Source organism: Sturnus vulgaris, chromosome 1 (assembly GCF_052056855.1).
Source record: "Sturnus vulgaris isolate bStuVul1 chromosome 1, bStuVul1.hap1, whole genome shotgun sequence".
NCBI lineage: Eukaryota > Metazoa > Chordata > Aves > Passeriformes > Sturnidae > Sturnus > Sturnus vulgaris.
This window is the reverse complement of record NC_142243.1, coordinates 81,320,450-81,338,656: the sequence shown is the minus strand read 5'-3', so window position 1 is coordinate 81,338,656 and position 18,207 is coordinate 81,320,450. Positions and strand designations below refer to the sequence as shown.

The window sequence follows — 18,207 nt, the reverse complement described above, 5'->3', positions numbered from 1 at the left end:
AGAAGAGACATTTATTCTGCTGCTGTTTCAAGAGCCTTACCTTTAATGTTTTGTTCTTCTTAATATGATGAGAATAAAATTTGAAATTTCTTATCATATTGTTAACTGATTAAAAAAAATCTCTACTAGAATTAATGATTACGAGGAGGAGAAAGAATTAGAATTTCCTTTTTAAAATTTCTTTCCCCAATGAGATGCAACTCTCTTCTCCTGCACTTCTGCTCCTTTGAGCAGAAGTCACCAGGACATTTTATGGCATTTTGCTGGGAGGGAGATCTTCTTTCTTCTGAGGGTAGGAGGAAATCAGAGTTGTGGGATTTCTTTTCATGTTGTTAAAACCAGAAATATATAGAGTTTTGGAAAAATCCAACCACCTTCACACTTGAAGATGAAAGCATCTCAGCCTTATGACAGCTTGCCAATTATATAGAAAAACAAAAACAATATCACGAGGTTATATTTAATTGGTTAACATGTAGTATGTATACACAAATAGTAAATAAAGAAAAAAAATGAAGTGATTTTTCATATAGGCAAATTGTAACTATTTATATCCTGTTTAGTTCCTCTACAGAAGGCAGCATCATGTTTTCAGTTCTTGTATATCAAATTGAAGAAATTTATTTTCAATAGACAAATAAATAACACTTGACCCACAAAGTATATGTAATAGCTCCTACAAATAAATGGACATACAAAATGTAACATTTACATAGGACCCAGTCCTATCTCAATAAGAGTGAAGAAGTTGCTTTCCTTTTAAAACTTTGTGATAAGCACTTTTATGTCATTAGGCATACATCTCTACTACCATTTTCACATTTATGCTGTAGACACAGGCAAACACTATTTCAGTGCTTAATTAGAACCACAGCTGTAAAGTGATGGAGTATCCAAAAGTACAATTACTGCTAGAGCTAGGGGCTACTGTAGTCCATAAAATTTGCATCCAGACACTGTAGCTGTTAATGAAGCTTCTGATTACCCATATTCTGCTTGCTTTTTTTTTTTTTTTGTGAGAAGCTGACTGCAGCAGGAATCATATCTTTGCATGTCTCTCTTGCTCATTTATCGTATACTAAAGTTCCTTCCTTCTACCCCCTTCAGTCCTGTAGGTTTCTAAAACAGTATGCCAGTTGTGCTTTTGTTCACATATGTTTAACTTTCTAAAAATCTTTTCATAGTGTTACTATGATACTCATCTGATATCTTTATAGAAACACAAATGCTATTATTCATTACTACTAAGAGCATCTTGCTGAACATGAGTAACTTTACAGGCACTTTATAGTTTGAAAAAAAAACCCTGATTCACAATAGGGTTTAGATATTAACAGCCTACTTCCAAGATTAATGAGAATATCAAATTAAAAATGAACCAGTTTAATTAAGCAAATCATGCTTGCTGGTTTTCTTCTCCACTTCAGAGGAGAGTATGGTTATCCTGCTTAATTTCACTGCCATCAGCTATCCTCACATAGTCTCAATATTACTCCTTCAGTGCTATTGTCTCCAGCACACCACACCATGCTCTGCTATCAGGTCCATCATATAACCCAATACAGTACAAAATAATTCAACGGCATTTACTGGTTCTTTAGTAATTGCAGATGTATGAGTATAGATACTACCAGTCCTTCGATTGCCTCGTTGGATACACACCTGCCCTCTCCACTTTAGATACACAGCCCAGCACTGCCCATTGCAAAAGCCAAACTCCAGTGATACTTCCAATCACTTGCTTGTGTTAAGTCAAACACCCAGTGCAGTGCTGCTGAAACCACTGAGAAAAATGATACCATGGCAATTGCCTTTGACTATGACTTTTTGAATTTTCAAATATTTTAAGTTTAATAGAAAGATTTAATTATTGAGAGCTCACTGCCCATCCACAGGACTAGTTTTGCTATCCATTTGTACTGCATTGCTGTGACAACTATAATTCTTTAACTAGGAAAGGTATGTCTACAACATAGACAACAAAATTTAATATAACTAATATCAGACATCTGACTTGAAAGGGAAATTTGTAATAACAAGCATTATTCTAAGAAATCTGCTCAGGAAGACCTCCAAAAATGAAATAGTACTTTACCACATAATTTGTATGATGGATTAACAAGCAATTGGTCCACTCAATCATGAGATAGAAGAAAATCTGAAAATTAGCCATCAACAATTGGAAGTGAAGAATTATGAACAACAAAAAAAAAAAAATTAAGGTAACACAAATGATTTCCCAAACCTTCTGTGGTATTAACATTAGATGTACACTGACAACCTGAGAAATCGTATTAAATGAAGATGAAAATTTTGGCATGTTACATGATAAAATTACAGAGTAACTGAATCTCCATCCAATGGACCAGTTAAGCTGTTTCAATCACATTTAAATAAATTAATGAGATTTTGACCATAAGTCAGTGTTTCTATAAAAAAAGGTCTGAAAAAATTAGAAGAAACAACAAAATTCAGCCAATTATATATTTCAAAAGTACAGTTTTGCAAAGGATCTATTTTTTGAATGTGGACTGGTTATCTTTTATGTAATATGAATTCCATAGAGGATAAAGAATATATTACACAATCAATTAAATAATTCTCTTTACATTTTTCTTGCTTGTGTGTTTATTTATCCCAATAAAAAATGTTGATGTTTACAAAACTGAATAATAATTTTAAAATGTTAAAAATATAGTAGTGTATACTCTTTAAGCAGTAATTTCCAATATCAAGTAAAGTAATAATACTGACATGAATTTTCATAGACATTGATACAATAAACAGCAGCATTCTGTATTCTGGATGCAGCACGACAACTACAAAATTAAGCAGTAGAGGTGAAACATGCTTTTAAGTTTCCACTTATTAAACCTATGGGATGCTCTTCAGAGATATCAGAATATGAAGCTATGCTCAGTGAAATTTGAACTTCAAATAAGAGTTGAGTGATTTCAATTGCTTAGAGCTCTAAGGCAGCACCACAATCTATCAATTTTCAATTTTTTTTTAGAAAACTAAATACCTGTTCCAATCTAAGAAAATACTGAAATAAATTCAAAGCAGCAATTTTGTAATTGAGATAAAATACACTGATTATCACTCTAAGATGTAATTTGGCAGCTTAACATAAATGGTCAAGATTTTTAAAAGTTCCTTCCTGGCAGTCCATAATCACACAGAGGGTTTTTTTGGTTGGTTTTTTTTTGGCAAGGAAATTTTATCTTTAGACTGTTTCTGCTGCTCTTGGGTGGTTCCCGCTATCCAGTTCTCTGTCTATTTTTGCATAACACCCAACAAACACTAACTGCACCATTGTGACCTAGTTTGCAGAAATAATCAAGGAAAAAAGAACAAAGGGGAATGGGAAAGGGTGAGGGAAGGGTGATAGGTTTTAATCTGTTTTCTGTTCAGCTTTTTAAACTATCTCACTGTGGTGCCAGAGGAATACCAATGCCAGCAATGAGGAAAGCAACAGAAGAATGAGACAAGAAGAATAATAAACCACTCTTTTTCGGCAACATCCTACATTTCGCTCTCAGTTGTACTGTAAAAGTACACCAGAGACTTTTCAAGTATCAAGAGGCACATAAAGAGGAAGTGTGAAGAACTCTTTCATCTTAATTCCCTTGCTTTCAGTATGCCATTTTGCCATAATATGTTGCATATTTCTTTAATTTTTAATCATCAGACTGCCATATCTTTGCATTGGTAATTTAATTTCAAATAATCATAGTATTAAAAACATAAAATTATCTATATTACTGTTTAATTACTTCATGCTAAGTAAATTTTAAATACTCTGAGTATCAAGACAAGTATAACTGGTTTGAAGATCTTGTTTTACAGTGCTTTATATGAAGCTAGATATGCCAATTTTTCATTTTCCCTACTAATTGATTGACACGATATACAAAAGCAGAAAAGTTTCGTAGTAAATGAGATGCAGCAACTGCCTTGCAAGAAAAGAGTTAACAAGCTGTGGCTTCAGCTTGCAGGGACTTATGAGGGGCACAACCAGAGTTTACTAACTCTTACAGTGTAAGCTGAACATACAGCTCTTACTTATCCTATGCTGACAGAACCAAAGTACACGGTGCCTGAAAAATGCAGATTGCTTAAAGAAAGGGAAGAATGTGCCACTCTGCCCAGCAAACACAGAATGATTGAAGTGTGGAGCCATGGAAGGCTCTGATAGCGAGCTGCATTGCCTTCTCAAGAGAGAATCTGACAGAACTGGCAGATGAAGTCAACAAGGGTTAATACTGAGAGGGGACTGGCCCACAGGAGGTGGCCAAGTCCACCTGCCCTCCCCTCTTCCCTTCCAAACATCTTCTCCTACCTCCACTAGGAGAGCAAAGGTGCAGGAAAACTTAGGCATTTCCAGCTGGTCATGGTCCCATCCTCAGGAGGCAAAGCTCTGGGATGAAAGGAGCACTGCTCTGACAAATCACAGAAATCCTGCCTTCTCATCTTGTCCTGCAGTGCTTGCCACTGCACTGAATTAATCTTTAATTGTTAGTTTTCCATAATGCTTGAATTTTTTAGGTGTGACAGAACAAAGGCAAAGATTGCTTCAATTTTTTTTTAAGTCAAAGAGGAAATTTAAACTTTCCTTGCATAGTTAAGAGCATATCTGCATGATATGTTTCCTATTTCAATTTATTTAAATAATTTTCTACTTTCATTCATTGATAAGACAGTTATACAGACTGATAAATTATGGACTGTTATATCTTTGTGTTTTTCACTGTAGTGCCATGCCCTGAACTGATATTCACTTCCACTGGTCCAAGATAAGACAGTTCCTTCTAAAATACAAGTATAGAATACCATTATTGTTTTTAGACAGATACAATTTACTTATCTTTCAAAGTTGATACGTACTCTTGTACAGTATTATTCATTTATTAGGCCGTGATAAGATGGAAAAATATTTATAGGTTTACAGAATTGATCTGCCTATTTGTATATGTGGAACTTTAATGGAAAATGGGCTGCATTTGTTTTGTGTGACAATATAAGCTGTTACATTTCAGAGTGAGGTACTTTAAAATTACAGCTACCTGTTCACTACTAAATTTAAGATGCCTTTGAAGCAATTGATTTGGTAAAACTCCCAGATGAATTGGTAGGTAATTCTAGTTGTTTAAAAGGAAGTATTTTCTCCTTCTAATTTTTTTCTTAGGGGTGATTCAACAAATATACAAACGTAATGTGTAAGATCTCATTCTGATCCAAACACATTCTTCCAAATTCCTTCCATCTAAAAACATGGAGGTGTCAAATCTTCTTTCCACAGGATACTTTTATTGATCTTCCACTCAAGAAAAGTGAACACTGTTTTCTATGGGCATGTTTATTATTTTTCTCAGTTAGAATAATTGATTTGCTTTCTTTTTTTTAAAGCCAGGTATTTGTGAAAGATAAACAGAATATGGAAAATTTAAATTGATACAAAAAAGGACTGGGAAATAGTCTTAGAATGATTCTAATACATGACACTTAGTTTATCTATGAAATTCTTAACGAGCATAGGACCTGACCATAGTGATTAAAACAGGATGCTGTACTGCAAAAGTCACACCAATAAATGCATTTAATTCTGACAAAAAAGACAAGGAAAAGTGAAAGAGTTTGTTTAATCATGTTTTTCCTCCAAGTCCTAGTGTCTAAAATACCTGGCCAAAGAGAACATAGCTATTTTTTTTTTCTTAAAAGGAGTTTATACATTGATTGTCTGTATCCTTTTCAATTTATATTACAAAAGTAAAAATTCTGAAACATGATTTATATTCATTGCAACAATAGAATGATTGTATTTTTGTTCCATAATTGACTCCTTTGACAAGAATTGAAATCTTCAATGCAATTTCATAAGGAGCATTTGGCTCAGAAATATGAATGTAGACAGTAGAAGAGGAAGAAGTCCGGTAGAAGGGGGGGAACTCGAAGAATGTTGTTTCTGTGCTTTCTGAGGTATCTGTACAGTATGGCCACTGAAAGTTGTTTTCCTCCTTCCTTATTCCCCAGTGGTATTTATAAGGACTATCTATTTCCAAATCTGCATAGCTCAAGGACTCTGCCATAGGTTAAGAATTATTTCTGTAGCTTATCCTTGACACTGTTTTAGAGAGTACACTTGCATGAGTTGCAACATGCAAATTTCTGTGAAACCATAGAAACTATGACAATCAAACTGTGTCATAAATAGAACTCATGAGATGGATGTCATCACCATAAATGATAGCTGAACATTTGAACCTTCTTTCTGTACATATTTTCTTTTCCCACTCTTTGTTCTGCAGTGAATTGTAGTACTCAAGAAGATAAGCTGGAAAACCATGAAGCCCAGAGATAAAGTCTAGAAAATATAATTGAAGCAGACTATATTCTTCTACATAAGGTTAACCCATATAGAAAAATCTGTCTCCTTTGCTCTATGTCCCACGACAACAACATCAATAGCTGCATAGTAGAAATGGAGGCATTCATATCTGTCTTGCACCTCTTTAGTCTGCAGGAGAGTGGGAAGGTGGGAAGGGAAAGGAGGGAATGGAGAGGGAAAGGAGGGAGCAACAGACAGCACACCATAATATAAAGAAAAAACAGTGAAATAAAAATTTACCAGCAACATGACTGACTATACATCAGATGTGCTGATTTGACTGCACCAGTTTTAAACAAAATTAAAAAATAAAATTGCCAAAAGACACTCAGTTATAGCCCCACATGTTTAAAGAAATCACAGAAAACAGGTTTATTACCACCAGTTCCAGTATTTAATAACTATGCTTAAAGATGTCCAAAAAGATTTAAATATTAACATCAAAATGAAGAAGGGCTTTTTATCAACAAATTACCAACAAAATTGCCTCAAACCCCTGCAGACTTCTGGTTCCTTCTAAATAATTAACAAAATACATGCTAGTAATCTGACACAGTTAATGGCATAAATATAAATATGTTCAAAATTTTATAACATTTTTTCTGAATATTGCAATAAAACTAAGAGCACTGATTTCTGAGGTACCAGCCAAAGTCTGTTCTTGCTGAGCTCTAAAGGTAAGTATTTGATTTCCATCAGTGTTAGTGATTCTGAGTATCAAAGAAATTTAAACCACTCTAAAGGAGATCAGAAAAACTACTGTCAATGGCATTTCTTTAAACTTGTATTGATGTAACAGGATTAATAAATCCTTGGGGATATGATCACACCAGCCGTCTTTCACAAAAAAAATATCTTACACAAGGCAATAAGCATGAATCTAATACTATCTGAGAGGACTGAAGTGTCCATTACTGTCCATTTCCTTCTACCTCTCCTGTCCAAATCACAAAACTGATTTCTAAGAGATGATTGCTAAAATACAATCTCCTGAAATGACAGTCTATCTCCCATGAAATTATATGAATATGCCAGAAAACAGCACCCTGCATGCTTGACTGTAAAGAAGTTTGATGGCAGGAGCAATCCATGCCTTCACTGCTATCTTCTGATTCACAAAGCTCTGTCAGTTCACATCCTGTGATTGAATTTCACCTGTAAATCTATGGCTGGATACGCAACATGATCTGTCTGATTGGTTTACATTTCCCCAGCATCCTCTTGCCCTGGGGACCTCTGTGAAACTGCATTCTTCACCAGAGGACTCACCAAAACATTTCATTGCAATCCGTGCAGACAGACCTTGATTGCCCAGACCTGCCTCACCAGGGACCCTCATTTGTGCACATGGGTCTGGGGGCATCTAGACCACCACTGAGCCACAGGGACTTCTCAGAGCTACAACTTTTCCCAGTCCTGCTCCTGGCTGTTCCTCCACTGTCAGTAGGATTTTCCACACTAGCTTCAGGCCTGACTTGTGAACTCAGCTTTTTTTAGATTGCTGACTTCTGGATGGTCTTGCCAGTTCACCAGGGGGAATTCACTCCCAGATTCCCCATTCTTGTGGACCAGCCCCAAAACCCATATTGGAGCAACATGAAGGTAGCTGTCCTTCTAGTAGATAAAGTCTTATCACCCATCTCATTGTCAATGAGCCCTTTCTTGATTTTCAGATCCTTATTCACCTTTACATGTAAAAAAAAATAAAGTCATGAAAAGAAAGGAAAATATACATTATTTTCAAAGTCTACAATTTATTAAAATATGCTTTTCATCTTCACTTTACATAGAATACTAATGACAGTCCATGACAGCAAAATATCATATTTAAGTCCTTTGAAATTGCAAAAGATATTTTAAGTTATTTTTATATAAATCCAAATTGAAAAGGCATTGTAAGTTATTAGTGACCTTGTGCAAATGTGCATTAAAAGATTTTCATGCAAACTGCATAGATATTGCAAATAATTATACCATCTTAGAACTTTTTTATGTGGGCATGTTTATGGATATCTTAAGAACATCTCTATTCTACCTTCCAAACTAATTTTTTGATTAATAGAGTTCTAGTGAAAGAAAGAAAAAGCTATTAATATTTGCTAAACTTGAAAACTGTTCATGGCCAACTTTCCCTTATTGCAAGTATTTAATGTTACCTTTAGCCAAAACTAAGAAAGACAATACAGTTCATGTAAAGATATAGCACAAAGCAAATTTAACTCTTAACAAAACTCACTAATTTTATACAGTTTACCAGAAACTGAAGGAGAAGGGAAAATATGGATAAAATTCTTGAAGCTTGATGCTGTACAATACTCCAATTTGTACTCTTGTACAAATACTCCTAAAATTCCTCTATGGTTATCTGGGTACTTTTGTTGGAAGCAGAAGGCTGGGATCAATCTTTAGAAGACACTGTCTTCAATTTCACACGGCAGTTTCTCAGTGAAATCAGAATCACAACAAACTTCCAGCTATGATTAGGAACAAAAAGACAATACCACATAGTAAAGTTTTCAACACTGTAGAATAAAAGCATGGACTAAATAGGCAAAAGAAAAATCATATGAAAAATTAATGCCTTTGGATGCTTACATTTCTTGGGAGGAGAGAAGTAAATCATATCTCCTGTTTCTATCAACTAATGAAGGAATACATCTAAGATTCTAGGAAAATATGATGCTTTGTGGTCTCCTTATGTTTTAATGGATGTTCTAAATACCTTAGGGCTTTTTTATAAACATGCTTACTTAGTATGCTAAGACTTGTAAAAATTTGGTAAGATTTAATTAGCATTTAAAAACATCCAGATAGTTATTTGAACCATATTTTACATTAATGGTAAGAGACATCTCTGAAAGCATAGACAGCAACTTGCTACCTAGCTCCTATTTATTGCCTTTGTAGATATAAAGAGTATTCTAGGGAACTAAAAAAAGAGCATCACCCTGCTAGGCTGAAAAATTCAAATTAAATGATATCTATTATCATCCTATCACACTCTAGTAGCTTTATTGCTCTTCAATCAGAATTTCAGTAATAATTGTTTTGGAATCTTAACTGAGAATGAGACAAATGGAGACGGTCAAAAGTGCCTGAGTAAACAGATTATTGTTTCTCAGGTCATGCCATAGTTTCATGCTTAAAAAACTCAAACCACAATTCTGCATGAAGGCACCACAGGTAACTGAACCTTTGCATAAAGAGCTTTCGTTGGAACTCAGGTTAAAAATAAGAGTCAGTGAGCTTTGGCAGAAGGAGCAGGAAAATAAGAACTACAAGGATGCAATGAAGTTATGCAGGGATAAAACTAATATAGATAAATGCCTAAAGGCCCTAAATAAAATTTAAAAGTTCTGTAAATTCTGTAAAGACATCAGCAACAAAAGACTTAAGGACAATCTTCAGTCATTAATGGATGCAGAGGGAAACATAATGACAAAGAATGAGGAGAAAGCTGCCTTCTTTCCCTCAGTCTTTAAATGTAAAATAGTTGTTCTCAGAGTATGCAGTCCCCTCAGCTGAAGACAGGAATAGGGAGCAAATAAAGCCTCCATAATCCAAGGGCAAATGATCAGCTACACCACTCAGACACATATAAGTCCAAAGGACTGTGTGGAATCCACCCAAGGGTATCAAGGAAGTTGATGGAGGTGCCCACAGGGCCACTTCCCATAATTTTTCCTCAGTCTTGTCTAAATGGAAAGGTTCCAGTGGACTAGAGATTGGCCAGTGTGATTCCTATCCATAAGAAGGATCAAAAGGAGGATCTGGAGAGCTACAGACCTGTCAGCCTGACCTCAGTGCCAGGAAAGATTATGAACAAGATCATCTAGGGCATCATCACATAGCATGTGCAGGACAACCAGGGAATAAGGCTTAGTCAGCATGGGTTTATGAAAAGCAGGTCGTGCTTGACCAACCTGTTCTCTTTCTGTGACTGGATTAGTGGATGATGAAAAGGCCATGGATGTTCTTTATTTGGACTTAAGCAAAACTTCTGACAGTTTCCTGTAATGTTCTGGAGAAACACGGTTCTTGTGACTTATATAGGTATATCCTTCACTGGGAAAAAAAAATACTGGATGGCTGGGCCTAAAGCAGGGTGGTGACTGTAATTAAGTACAGTTAGCAGCTGGTCAAAATTGGTTTTCCCCGGGGTTCAGGTAAGGGGATAGTTACTTTTAATATCTTTGTCAATGATCTGGATGAGAGAATCAAGTTCATCCCAAGTCAATTTGCAGATGGCACCAAGCTGGGCTGGAGTGTCGATGTGTTGGAGAATAGGAAGGCTCTACACAGGCTGGACTGATGAGTTGAGACTTGCTGTATGAGGTTCAACAAGGCCAAGTGCTGGGTCCTGCACTTGGGATGCAACGACTCCAGGCAGCACTGCAGGCTGGAGGAAGAGCAGCTGAAAAGCAGTAGAGCTAAAAAGGACCTGGGAGTTCTGGTTGACAGCCAGGTGAGCATGAGCCAGCATGTGCCCAGGTGGCCAAGAAGGCCAAAGGCCTCCTGGCCTGTATCAGCAGTGGTGTGGCCAGCAAGACCAGGACAGTGATTATAGACTAGTACTTAACACTGGTGAGGCCACACCTCGAGTCCTGTTTTGGGCTTCTCACTCCAAGAAGGACATTGAGGTGCTGGAGCATGTCCAGAGAAGGGCAGCAAATCTGAGGAAGGGTCTTGAGCACAAGTGTTAAGAGAGGCTGCTGAGGAAACTGGGGTTGCTTAGCCTGGAGTAAAAGAGGCTCGAGGGGAAGCCCTGTCTCTCTCTGGAGCTACCTTAAAAGAGGGTGTAGGTGGGGGATGTCACGTCTCCCAGGTAAAAAGAGATAGGACAAGACAAAAAATAAAATTCTTCACCAAAAGGGTTGTCAGGCATGGAAACTGAGTGCCAAGGGAAATGGTTGAATCATCATCCCTGGAGGTACTTGAAAGATTTTTCTATTATGTACTTGGGGACTTGGTAGCACTCAGCTAACAACTGGACTCAGTGATCTTAAAGGCCTTTTCCAATCTGAATAGCTCTATGAAAAAGCACAAGAGAGTGAAAACAAAAGTCCTCTTAATCCATCTTTTTTCCTTTGACCTTCAAATTTTTACTGCCTTTTAAGCCATGCTTTCCTTTCATTTTTAGAATTGTTGAGTAGTTTCTACAAGATTTTTCCAATATCACCTCCAAGAAAAAGTTGAGAATCAAAGCATGATTTGTTCTGCAAAGTTCTGAATTCTGTAAGTCCTTAACTTAGTCATAGCCCTATAAAGCCTAAGAGGTTCTTTCAATTTTTTGTCTCCATAGCTTCAAACATCAATATGACACTGTAGCACAGCAGTGAATGATCAGCAGGAGAACTTAATGTTCCAAAGTCAAGCTTACCAGTAAGTGTCAGAAATAACTTGTGCAGCCATACAGTCATTACCATAAATGTCTTTATCACATATTAATGGAAAAGTTACAGGATAAATGAGTTAAGCATTCAACCAGTCTGGAAAGCAGAATGTGATTTTCAAATAAACACTAGATACAGATAATCATAAAACAGTGCAGGTTGGAAGGGGCTTCTTAAAATCCAACATCCCCACTCTAGCTCAAAGCAACATAAAATGATCACAATTGCTAAGAGAAACAGGGAAAACACAATATTTAAACTTACACCTTGAAAATTCTATGTTCCACTAAAGTAAATAATAGAAATGTAAAATTTGTCTTGCTTACTGAGTTAGGAAATAAAACTCCTATCTTTATCTTACCTGGTTAACCCTGAGTGTAAAAGCAGAGAGTGTACTGCACTCTTCATCTTCAGCAGAGCTAAACACAAAGAGTGGATCTGATTCCTCCTTGGAGTGCCAGAGCCAGTAAACAAAGAAATACAATCTCCTTGAAAATTAGGTTCTTGTTGTATTGTTGATATTTATGTGCTATTTCCAGCCCAGGCTGCTTTTGATTTCTGATTGCTGTTTAACTTAAATTAAATTAAAATGTCGTAACAATTAATGGATAGTTTAATAATAGATATATATTCCTCACTAATTGACAATATTAAAATGCTATGTGACTATCAACACTTAAAAGGCACTCCAGTCTTAATTGGAGGTTTTTAGGCAGCTAGTGCTTCAATTTCTTCATTATGTTCTTATTTCTCCATCATTCATTAGATTTCTGAAACATGGCAAGTGGTAGGACACTGGTTCTCTTGCCGGTATCCCTCCAACCTCATTTCACTTACTGAAGAATTGCTTTCTGTTACTTGTAATGCACTTTAAAACAATATAAAAAATAAATTAAAATTCCAATTTTTTATGCAAAGTCTTGAAGAAGTTCAGGGAAAAAAAATAAGGTTGTTTAGAAAAAGGTTTTAGATTGTAAACACTCATTGAGCACTCTTTGGAATCCTCAGTATAAAGATAATCAGAGCACAGAAACTTTCCAAAGATTTGTTTCTCAAAAATATGTCTAATCTCAGCTGCCTCCAATATCAGAGTAAAATTGGAATGTTGACCATTCCTGGTGGCCCAAATAATATTTGAGAAAATAAGAGATAAAATCCCCAACCACTACCAACAAAAAACCTCACCTAAGAGCAACTTGAAATTTTAATTTTGTGTTAGCAACAGTAGAAATTCAAAATACAAAATTTAAATTTCAAATTTATTTTAAAAATTATTTTAAAATTTAAAATACATTATTATTCTCCAGCAAATGAACAATTACCATGTACAGTATAATTTCATAGTTGCAAATTTCTATCAAAATTATCCTTTGAAGAGAACAACATACAAGCAATACTTGCAAGCAAATTAAAATTAATAGAACATGTCATTGTGAGTTTGAAATTAGTCTCTACACAATGATAGAAATGGTTGAAGAACTTTTTGTTATTTAATAGCTGAAGACTTTGCAGAAGATTTACCAGATCTACGTGTTAATATTCTTGATTGAAAGTTTCCTTCAGTGATTACATAGCAGAGGGTCACTTCTACTGTAGCACAGATGTGCACATCTCTGACTGAGGATCAAAATGACTTTTTTATCAAGCAGAAGCATCAAAATACCGTTAATCACTCCAAAGACATTTACATCAAGAAGTATATGAGTCTTTTAGATTTTTATATGAAATGGTTAAATAAATAAGCAAATTCAGAAAAGCATGGTCAAGACCAATTTATTATAATGCACTTGCACAATGTCCCTGATGTCTCTGTCTCCAACGTCAGGAGATGATCAAGGTCTACAAAATGTTGTTACCATAAGTGGTCTTTTTACAAAACTATGTTACTGTCTTGTTGCTTAAAGCACAATGTCTTATCATGCTCAAATTTCTGTATCTAGGAAACGGAATAAAACTATCTCAAATTACACATACATTGTGATTATAGTGTACTTTGAGGTCTGTAAATCAGAACCGTTTTCTGCAGCAATTTGGAAATAGGGTGGTTAGGATGAGGAAACAATGTGAATGTTCAGGCCAATGAAAATCGACAAGTGTTATAAGAAGGAAATAGTTTAGCTTTTGAGAGTTTGCAGCTTTATTTACAGACTGCATGCTACATTCTTAAATTCTAAGCCCTCCTGCTTGCAGGGGACACTAGCAACAACTACAAATACTGGCTACATCAGAAAGTGGAGTAGGAAAAGATTACAGAGAGAAGCTATCAGTGCTGTGAACTCTAACCACAATGTACATTTTTCATGGCATCTACTTCAAATTTCATCCTGTAATGAAGTACCTCATAAAAGCCACAAAATATGGGGCCACATATTTCCAGGGAACATCTTCCAGTTTATTCTTCTCTAAAATGGAATAATGCTGAAAATGCTCAGTGACGCAAACTAAAAAGACAATTGCTAAAGACAGACCTGCTTTAAACACATTCCCACAGATATTTTGCAAATAAAAAAACAGGTTAAATTTCAGATTGAACATACTTAAACCTCTTCAATTTCAGAGTGAACTTCTTTAGCCCTTATAAAAATATGTAGTTGTGTAAGAATGGTGCCTTCATTGACTGACTCCTGAATGTCTTTAAATAGAGCTCAAATTTCTGAAAAGTAAACCAATGTCTACCTCGAAAAATTTATCTAAAATTAGAGAACTGAATTCTGATATTTACTTAAGAACAAAAGAATTCCTCTCTAAGAACAGATCAACGGTTACCAACGTATCAGTATACATGTATTTAAATTTAGTCATCTGACACTGAAATGATGAAATGTTATTTCAACTAGTGCATTTTACCATGTTGAAGGTTTGCAGATTCTCTGCTCTGTCCTTGAGAAGAATAATATAATAAGTAAGCACTGTCAATTTATTTAATAAATCCCAGAGAAAGATTATGAAATATTAAGAATTACCTTCCTGTATTGTGCTTAGTTACATTAATAGATGTATCTGGGTTTTCACAAAAACTGAACATGTGAATGTTGCCTAAGATCAAAAATATCTACAATAGAAAAAAAAAATTTTGAAACAATTCTATATAATTTTATGTTTTAGGGCTTTTTTCAATAAAAAGTTAAAAACTACTTTAGAATTCAGTACCCAAAAATTTAAATCCCCTACACAATTGAAAAATCTCATTTACTTTAGCACATACCTTTTGCTCTTTATAAGCTAACCTTAAAAGAAAAATGCAGGAACTGAGATGATAGCTTATTATGCATGTCAGAGGAGTTCAAAGAAGATCCAGGGGAAGAAAATCATTTGAAAGCTAAATTCCAAATTCTCCAGAATTCTTAGAAGGAGAAAAATAACTCACAGAGAATTTCAGTTTCTGAATCATTCAGTTTTGTCAACAGTAACTTCAGAGTCATTTTCACTTGCCACTTACGCATCTATATATTTTAGCTGGTCAATAATTTAAAAAAAACAAAACAAAACTATCCAACTATAAAAACTTGTTTTCACTGCAATTATACAAAACTATAAAACCTTATGCATTTTATTCAAAGTTTTTCACAGTTATTTGTGAAAAATAGGCATTTTCACAAGTGAAACAGTGCCATCTTGTGTATTATGGACATTTTCGGTTGTCAAAGAAATATTTTTCCCAAGGGGCATTCATATATTTTTTCTTTTCCCCTGAGAATGATACTAAGCCCCAAAGATGAAGTCTGAAATTTACTGATGAAAATAGTTGTTCAAGTTGTTCATCAAGCCACATGAAAATCATGTCTTCCATTGAAGCCAGCAAAATGAAAACCAGTTTTCAAATAAAACATGACAGGGAAGTTAGATTCAGTTCTTCACAAACACATTTTAATCATGTAATTTCTTAGGCTGTAGTCTCCCTGCGTAATGGTTGAGATTCAATTTTAATTAACAGCTTTTAACTTTAATTTATATTGGGTGTATTTCAATTTATTTGATGTCCCTGACTACCCATGGAACCCCTTATTATACAATTTCAAAAGTGTTGCTGACCTTCATTTAAATGAAAACCATGGCCAAAACCCCCTTATTTTTAGTTTATAGATACTATTCTAAACTCTTCTTCTTGTAGACAACTGAAAATATTAAATTGGTACTATAACAATCATATATCATAAAAAATGAGCAAGTAATAATTTTAATTAATAGTTCACATTTGTATTCCTTTGAATGTCAAAAAACCCTAAACCTCATAAACAAGCCCACTAAGAAAACTCTGTTTAACAAATACTAATGTGGATTCAGAATAATTAATAACTCTAGAGAAGCTCTTGATAAGTGCTTTCATAATTTTAAAATTGTGTGGTGACATATGCTGTCTGTAATTTGAGTAGTTGTCTTAACAGTTGACAATTAAATGCTTTTTGTATCCATTAAATTATTAACTCCTGCTGAACAACTGAAACCTTTCTCAGAAAAGCAAGCTGAACAACACAGCTGTATATAGGACAATAAATTCAGCAATAATGATAAATGAATATACTTTTTAAATGGAGCTAAATATGTCATCTATTTCTATAATTTTGAAATGTCAGTATTTTTTAAACATCTTGTAAGTTGGCAAAAATATTAGAAAACTTTCAAAACATAAACAGAGTTCTGTAATCACAGATAAACACACTGCATTATCCAGCCACATACCTCAAATAAAAACAACTATTGTCTGAAAGGAAGATTTCTGGGGAATAAAACACTAGAAAATGGCAAGATTGAATGTCATGAGTTAATATGTACCCTAAAGGTAATTATGAACAGAATCATGTTTAGATTAGGAAATAATAACTGTCTATCACAGGCATAATCTCAGGAGTACTCCATGTCACATTTTTAACTTGCTGTGCTGAAACTGCTACAAATATAACTAGAAAAATTACTGTTCAAAGACCAAATATAATTTGACACATTGCATATCAAGGAGTTTTACTGAGATTAAGGAATAAAAAATAGAAACTTTTATGTCTTCACTCTATTTCCCATGCACTGCTTAATATACACATTTCCAAACACATGAAACTAAGGCAATCAAGACTCATTTTCTGCTCACACTTTACTTGCAAATCACAGCCCTTAAGATATTCTAAAATTTCCAGACAAGAAATCTAGCATCTCACTAAGGAAAGTAAGCTCTCAAAAGATTCAAGCTGATATTAACACATTTCAAAATATTAAATATTTCACTCAGCCCTTGGAAGCAATCCTGGTGGATGGGAGTGCCAAGCCCCAGAACTACAGAAGAACCCTGACACAGAGATGGAATTTCAAGTATTATACCAACTAATTTAATCTTCTCTGGGCATAGGTTGACACAAGGGCAAAAAGGTACTGAAGTAAAGTAACACTGAAATGAACAGCAGTTGCAGTTAATTGGGGAAGGGACTTGCTGTAGGTAAATAAAATTGCTTTGCATGGAGGAGATTATGAAAGCAAGTGTCTCTAGGTGAAAACTTAAAAGACCCATGGGCTTGGTTCTCAGTTTTGCTAAATTTCTTACACTACCATTGACATATTCACTAAATATTTCTATATATGTAAATTCACGTACATGCCCACACATGTATATCCATGTGTCTTCTGTGTATACTTACATGTATGCATATTAAGTCATAACATAAAAATTTTACAACTTAAAGACTGTTTTCAAGCAGAAGTAATCCATCTAGGCAGAAAGTCATGGATCTCAGGGTCCAAAGTGTTTTGAACAACTTGTTCAGTACTTTACCCCACCTCTGTCCTATCTGTCACTCTATTCTTCAAATGTAGAAGTAGGCTTACAAGTCCATATGACATTTATGCTTTAAAAAGATGAAGTTTTAAAAGTTGCTTTGCATATCACTAAAACAAATTAAGAAATGGTCACTAAAAAAAGTCCATTAAAAGAAAGCCAAAACACATCTATAAGTTTGATTTTGCTTTTAAATCACATTCCAACAATTTCCACAAAGGTCATTTTGTTGTTAAAATGCAAAAAGAAATCTTTAAGGATCAAAAGCCAACTCGGTAAACAATACAGATTTTTCTACCTGTACTGCGTGTAGTAGAGGTCACTACATGCTAATTTACTCCAGCTTCTTTACATAGAATAAAAAAAAAAAAAAAGAAACCCAAAACACTAAACTTTACAGTCACTCAATATGAAAAAGAAAACCACTTTGCTTATTTATATAAATTCAATATTAAATTACATTTAAAGTATATTCTTAAAATATGCTTGTATAGTTTGCATACTACTCTTTGGAAGATGCAGAAATAAGAGTTTTTCAATTATCTGATTATCTGTGATGAGTAACTTGACATATAACAGACATATATTAGAAAGAAAATAGGTGCTACTCCATAAGCATATAGTGACTGTATTCAGATTTCAATCAAGCTCCATGTTATGATTAT

At 34.7% G+C, this 18,207-nt stretch overlaps 1 protein-coding gene and 1 long non-coding RNA gene across 25 annotated transcripts in view; one reads left to right on the top strand and one right to left on the bottom strand.

The window, feature by feature from the left end:
• CDH18 (cadherin 18) overlaps positions 1-18,207 on the bottom strand; it is a 490,532-nt gene that overhangs the window by 254,925 nt on the left and 217,400 nt on the right. The gene's annotated exons all lie outside the window — the stretch shown is intronic.
• LOC148225324 (uncharacterized) overlaps positions 1-18,207 on the top strand; it is a 65,169-nt gene that overhangs the window by 26,803 nt on the left and 20,159 nt on the right. For 2 of the 18 annotated variants that reach the window (XR_015805675.1, XR_015805682.1), the window contains exon 4: positions 11,691-11,770. The exons of 14 other annotated variants lie outside the window; for them this stretch is intronic. This is a non-coding gene — a long non-coding RNA (uncharacterized LOC148225324). Of the gene's footprint in view, positions 1-10,632; positions 10,854-11,690; positions 11,771-18,207 lie in introns of all 18 variants that reach the window. 2 more of the 18 variants (XR_015805673.1, XR_015805674.1) reach the window with 2 other exon arrangements.